This window comes from Mesoplodon densirostris, chromosome 7 (assembly GCF_025265405.1).
Source record: "Mesoplodon densirostris isolate mMesDen1 chromosome 7, mMesDen1 primary haplotype, whole genome shotgun sequence".
Lineage (NCBI taxonomy): Eukaryota > Metazoa > Chordata > Mammalia > Artiodactyla > Ziphiidae > Mesoplodon > Mesoplodon densirostris.
Window position 1 is genome coordinate 67,661,189 of NC_082667.1, and position 7,403 is coordinate 67,668,591.

At 41.2% G+C, this 7,403-nt stretch overlaps 1 pseudogene; it reads right to left on the bottom strand.

Annotated features, from left to right (window-relative positions):
- Positions 1–5,365: 5,365 nt before the first annotated feature.
- On the bottom strand, positions 5,366–6,116 carry LOC132493533 (small ribosomal subunit protein eS1-like; annotated as a pseudogene).
- Positions 6,117–7,403: the final 1,287 nt, after the last annotated feature.

Here is a 7,403-nt window from a genome sequence, read left to right on the forward strand (position 1 = left end):
AGTGGTTGAGAGTCTGCCTGCCGATGCAGGGGACACGGGTTTGTGCCCCGGTCTGGGAAGATCCCACATGCTGCGGAGCGGCTAGGCCTGTGAGCCGTGGCCGCTGAGCCTGCGTGTCCAGAGCCTGTGCCCCGCAACGGGAGAGGCCACAACAGTGAGAGGCCCGCGTACTGCAAAAAAAAAAAAAAAAACAAACAAAAAACAACACACACACTGTGGGCTAGATTTACTTCATCCTTGCAGCAATGCTATGGGGTAGATATTATTACCGTTATTGTTGCTTTACAGATAAAGAAATGGGGGCTCAGGGAAGTTAAGTAATTTGCTCAAGGACATTATGGGCAAAGCCTGGCAATCTTGCTCCGGAGTGCATGCTCTGTCTGTGTGACTGCTAGAAATGGTCCCCCAGATGACTGATGAAAGCCTGAGTGTGGCACATGACAGGGAGTTGAGGGGTATCAGTATTAATGTATATAAATGTAGATTTTTCAAACTTGGACATATCAACACCATCATGGCACAAAATAGTTGATGGCTGTAGCAGGTCCAAATTTAAATCTGTTAACTCGGCTGGGCTTGAACCATTGTTTCATCATTTCCACAGCCTGAAATGAGTATTATTTTAAGACACATTGCACCAAATGAGGGAAATTCATCTCAGTCAGCTGGGGGGCTGCCTTGACCCTTTCCCAAGGGATGAGGAGGTGTTTAGCATCAGACATTAGGGTGGGGGATTGCTTTGCCATTTGTTAGTGGGCCCCTTGTGCATCTCCACCATCCTGCCCCAGAATCCTCCTTGCGGCGGGGGCTGGCTCTGTAGCAGTACTTCCATGCCCCTCAAAGTCAGGAGCATCACTGCCACTGTTCCAGCCACTCTTGAAGACCAGTTTCCTTCTACTTTGTGAGATCAATGTCCGCATCTATGTGAGGCTACTGTCATGCCCCCCACCCAAAAAACACCCCACGCGCTCCCGCCTCCCCTGCCCACCTCCACATGCAGGGACTCTGCCTGGAAGAGGGAGGGGAGGGAGGAGGGACTAGTGCAGTAGCCCCTCCTTAGGAAACCAACAGCAGCTCAGCTCTTGTCCTAGCCCCTTTATTTCTCCCTTTCTCCCATCGAGGAAATCTTTCTTTCTTTCTTTCTTTCTTTCTTTCTTTCTTCCTCCCTCCCCTCCTACCTTCCTTTTTTTCTTTGGAGACTAAGAACAACAGCTCTGCCTAGTGACTGTACACCTCCAAATCCAGTGTATTATACAAGAGAAAGATTCCTTTCTCTTCCCACTGTTCCGGTTATCTATTGCTGCATGACGAACCACTTCCAAAACAGCCATATAAAACATACATTTTCTTTTGGTCTAGGGTTGCCAGATAAAGTACTACAGATATTTTACCTGTAAGTACTGTACCTATTTAAAGTTAAAAACATTAAAATTTATCTTTAAATACTATATGGATAAAAATTTAATCCCAGTTAAATTTGAATTTTTGATCAGCAATATATAATTTTTTAGTCTAAGTATGTCCCATGCATATTTGAGACATACTTAGACTAAAAAACTACTCATCGTTGATCTGAAATTCAAATTTAATGGAAAGTCTTATATTTTTGTGGGTTTTTTTGTTTTTGTTTTTGTTTTTGTTTTTGCTTCTGTTTGAAATCCAGCAATGCCGTCTTGGTCACAGTTTTGTAGGTCAAGAAATTGGGTGGGGTTTGGAGCGGTTGAAGGGTGCCCTACCATGGTGGTTCTTCATGCACATGTCTGGTGCCTGGGTGCTGCATGGCCTCACACTGTTCCTTCAGGTGAAGTCTCAGCCTCCAGGGCTTTTCCATGCAATTAAGGACTCTCACAGAAGGGCAGGCTCAGGTAGTCAGACTTCCTACACAGAGGCTCTGAGACCTGGCTCTGAGAACAGGAAATGGAAGCTGCCAGTCTCCTAAATCTTGGGCCTGTCAGTCAGTGCACTATCACTTCCTCCTTATCCTATTGGTCAAGCAGTCACAAAACCCACCTGGCTTCCACAGCAGGGGACATAGACCTCACCTCTTCAGGGGAGCAGTGGCAAAGAATCTGCAGTCATCTTTAATCTATTGCACCCACTGAGAAGGAATAGATTTTCGGCCACCCCAAAGCTTGACTATTGTGTGTGTTTCTCTCTTTCAGCATCCCTTTCCTAAGGCAATGAGAACAGCTCATTTCAGCTTCTGTCTGGTTGGGAGAAGGGTCCTAGGAAAAGAGGATATTCAGAAGGGTAGGGGAATTTCAGTTAGTGTTTTAATGTACGATTCCTCCATGTAACAAAAAAAATCATAGGGTTGAATAATATATAACAATTCAGAAAGATATGAATAAAATATTAAGTGTAAAAATCAGGTGACAAAAATGTGTTTACAGTATAAAGTTTTTTTAAAATGTTACAATATAAATGTTGGAGAGCTATATGCAAAAATACTAGCAGTAGTTTATCTGTAAAATGTGTGATTCTGGCACATTTTATTCTTTCTGCTTGTACATGTTTTTGATATTTTATAAAATGAATATGTGTCACTTTTAACTTAGAAAAAAAGAGGTTATCATAAAATAAAACAACAAGGAATCCACCATCCTCCTAATTATTAACCAGTTCATTCTTTGTACAAATTCTACTGGGTATCTAGCATGTACCAGTTTCTATTCTAGGCACTGGGGATTCTGCCATGAACAAGCCAAACAAGGTCTTCTCCAGAGCCTCTGGGGAGAGCAGGCCCTGCCAACACTTTGATTTTGGACTTCTAGCCTCCAGAACTTGAGAGAATTTTCTGTTCTTTTTTCAGTCACCCAGACTGTGATAATTTGTTGCAGCAGCCTTGGGGAACTATCACAAGCCCGTTATTCCTTGCATCTTACTAACCAATGATATAGATTTCCATTTGGAAGTAGGTAATCTAATTGTCCCCACTTTACAGATGGGGAAACTGAGATTCTGTGAAGATCAGTAGTTTGTCCCAGACCCCACAGAGCATGGCTTCCACAGCAGGGCCAGGGCTCAAACCCTGGTTTCTTGTCCCCAGTGTTTAGGCTGTCTCCATGATGCCAAAGCTTGTAGACCTGGGTTTCCAGCAGTTTCTATTAAGTCTCATGCAACTGTTTCTAAGGTCATCACTCCCTGTCCTGCCTATCACCCTGCAGTGACAAAGAAACCAGCCCTGGGGGACTCTCCATGACAGGAGTACCTCCTCCTCTTGGCTAATGAGGAGGAAATTGTTCTTGCATCAGGCCCTGCCCTGTTCCTGCATCTCTAACTGGCTGCTGAGTCCACGCTGGGATGAATGGGACTCAGACAGCTGTTTCCAGGTGTGCTCATTGCCATTTATCAGCAGCTGCTGATAAGCCTTCTACATCATTTTGTTTAGGTCAGGGTGTACCCCTCACTCCAGAAACCTCAGCCTCTCCTCTGACAAGCAAGGAGCGACTGCCATTGTTTTCTTTTCTTTAAACAACTTTTTCTCCAGATTTTAAAATAAATATATGCTTTTTGAAAAAAACAAAAACAAAAACAGAAAAGATAATGAAGGCCAGAAGAAAATAGAAATGACTTATAGGCACCAGCAGTTCCTATTTATAAATGTGCAGAAGGAAAAAAAACTACATTCAGATATGCATCTGGTTATGCTGCACATATAGGCACATTCACAGAACAAATTCAACTATGTTTAAAAATGAACATTTTTACATAGACTCTTTTTCCTTTTGGAGAAATCTAGCCATAAGAAACATTTTTGTACTCTATCCTAAGCATTTCCCCAAGGTTGTTAAAAATTCTTTGTAAATACCATTTTTAGTGGCTGCACACTATTCTATCAAGTAGATCACCACTTACTAATCATTTATTATCTATTACTAAGCACTCAGATTTTTTTCTAGTTTTTCATTAACTGAAAGAAAACACTGTTGATTAGGATTGACATATATACACTAATATGTATAAAATAGGTAACTAATAAGAACCTGCTGTATAAAAAAAATAAATAAAATAAAATAAAATAAAACACTGTTATGGAATACTTGACATAAGACTGTGTGCCTTTCAGATTATGCTCTTGGCTTGAAATTATTGGGTTCAAGGCTATAAACATAACATTTTTACAGCTTTATTGAGGTACAATTTAGAAAACATAAAACTCACCCATTGTAAGTGAATAATTCAATGCTTTTTAACAAAGTTATACAGTCATGCAATCACCTCCGCAATCCAGTTTTAGAGCATACTTGTCACCATAAAACGTTTCCTCAAGTTCTTTTACTGTCAAACTCACTCCCACTCCAGCCCCAAACAATCACTGATCTACTTGATATATAGATTTGCCCTTTCTGGACATTTCATATAAACAGAATCATACAATATGTACTCTTTTTCTACATGACTGCTTTTACTTAGCATACTGTTTTTGTGATCCAGAGATATAGCATGAATTAGGACTTTGTTCCTTTTTATTGCTGAGTAGTATCTCATTGTATGGATACACCACATTTTGTTCATCTATTTATCTGTTGGTGGAAATTTAGATTGTTTCCAGTTTTCGCCTATTAAGAATAACATAGCTACGAATATTTACCTACAAGTCTCTGTGTGGACATGTTTTTACCCATTTCTCTTGAGTAGATACCTAGGAGTGGGTCATATGGTAAGTTTCTATTAAATTTTTGTAAGAAATCACCAAACTATTTTCCAAAGTAGCTGCATCATTTTACCTTCTCACTAGCAATGTATCAAGGTTACACTTGTTTCACATCCTCACCAACACTTGTCATTTTGATTATTGCCATTCTGATAGGTATGCATTAGTATCTCTTTGTGGCTTGAATTCACATTTTCTTAATGACTAATGATGTTGAACATCGTTTCATGTGCTTCTTAGCCATTTGTATATCTTCTTTGGAGAAATGTCTATTTGAATCTTTTGCTCTTTTTTTTTTTTTTTTTTTTTTTTTTTTTTTGCTGTACACGGGCCTCTCACTGTTGTGGCCTCTCCCGTTGTGGAGCACAGGCTCCAGACGCACAGGCTCAGAGGCCATGGCTCATGGGCCCAGCCGCTCCTCGGCATATGGGATCTTCCTGGACCGGGGCACGAACCCGTGTCCCCTGCATCGGCAGGCGGACTCTCAACCACTGCGCCACCAGGGAAGCCCTTATTTTTTAATTGAGTTGTTTGTCTTTTGTTGTTCTTTATACATTCTGGAAACAAATCCTTTATCGGATATATAATTTACAAATCTTTTCTCCCAATCTTTGTCTTGTCTATCATATTTTTATTTTTATTTTTATTTTTATTTTTTAAAATATCACAAATGAGGTCTTTTATTTGTCACCATTAAAGGTCTGATTTTTAAACAGATTCTTGGACTGGTGGCTCATATCCATCAGCTCGTTCAACTTTAGTACCTATCTCATCCCCAGTAGCTTTTCCAGAACTACTATCTTCACCATGTAGCTCCATGAGTTTTCCCAATTCAAACTTGGTCTTCTTCAGCATTTTTACTTTTCTAACAAAGACATCATGGAGTGGATAAATAGATTGGCAGGCCTTTTCTATGTCTTTTCCAATGCTGTCTGGAATCAATTTATTGACCACCTCTTTCAAGTCATTTGTCTCCACCTCTCGGGTCATGATTTCCATCATCTTCTTGTGGATCTGGCGGACCTGCTGGCGCTGGGCCTAAGAGGTCTTCCGGATCTGATTGTTGCGTTTTTTAGTAAAACCCACACAGAAGAGACGAAGCAAATAACCATTGGTAGTCTTGACATCAACGTGAGCTTCAATCATGGTCTGCCATTTTTTGACCATCGAGCACATTTTGTCACAGGTAAGATCCATGCCATGGAAATTAGTCAGTCAGTTTTTGCCCTGAACATCCTCAGTAATAAGCTTGAATTTTCTAAATGCAACTTCATCATTCTGCAGATCAGCAAGGCTCACTTCAAACACACAGCCCTTGAGGCCATCAGATGCGATTTTGGTTCCTTGAGTTCTCGTGACTAGTGTTTTCCCAATATTTCTTATATTGAACATAGCTGGTGCTTTCACATCATACCAATCTTTCTTAGAAAATGGGTCAACCACTTTCTTCTTGGCTCCCTTTTTTCTTCTTGTCTAAGAAAGCTTTGCCTTACATAAAGTCGCAAAGATTATTTTTCTCCAATGTTTTCCTCTAGAAGTTTTACTGAACATAATTTGAAAATGATTTTTGTTTTTTCATTTTGCATATAATCCATGGTAATTTTAAAAAATTAGAAAATATAGATGAACAAAAGGAAGAAAATACAGGTCACTCATAATCGCACTACCAGAGTTAAGCCACCATAAATGTTTTGTTGCATATGTGTGTATTGGTTATCTATTGCTTTCTAACAAATTACCCCCAAAACATATTTATTATCTCAAAGTTTCTGTGGATCAGGAACCTGGGAGCACTTTTCTGGGTGCCTTTATCTCAGGATCACTCACAAGGCTGCAATCAAGTTGTCAGTGGAACAGCAGTCATTTCAAGGCTCGATAGGGAGAGAATGCTTCTCCGAACTCATTTATGTGGCTGTCGGCAGCCCTCAAGTCCTGGCTGGCTGTTGGTTGGGGACATCAACTCCTTGCCACATGGGTCTCCCCATAGGCAACTCACAACATGGCAGCTAGCTTCCCTGAGAGGAAGAGAAGGAGGTAGGGCGCCCACCAGAAGCCATAGTCTTTTTGTAACCTAGTCTTGGAAGTGACATTCCATTATTTTGCTCCCTGTTCTATTCATAGAAGTGAGTCACTAGGTCCAGCCCACTCACAAGGGGAGTGGATTACACAAGTGTATGAGTCCTAGGAGGTGGGGATCACGGGACCATTTTAGAAGGCTGCCACATGTCTTTGTTCGTTTTCTCATGAATTAGGTGGCACATGTTTACCTGTGAAACATACAGATGCAGGGGCCCCTTTCTAGATTCTAGATTCCAGATTCTACTGGGTCAGAATCTCCATGGGAAATGCCTCTTTCTGTAAGCTTATCTTTTAAAAACTCTACAGGTCACTCTAATAGGAGCCAGGGTTGAGAGTCACTGGCAAATATAAATGTAAGTGGATGTTTCCCCACATGGATTACAACTGTGCATATTGCTTAGAAGTGTGTTTTCCCCCTCAAATAGGCTTGAAGATAAATGTGCCTCAGTTCCCAATGTGGGGCTGCCATATGTTCTGCTTCCCAGGAGCTGTGTCCAAGGGGCCGTGCCTAGCAGTCATGACCTTCACTTCTAGGGGCTTCAGGGGAGCTAAGGGGGTGGCAGAGGCTGCCTGCCTCAGTGTTTGGCTCCAGAGCAGCTCTGACATCAATTCATCAGTCCAGAGGACACTTTTAGATGCAATTCTGCTGGTGGGAGGACTTTATGAG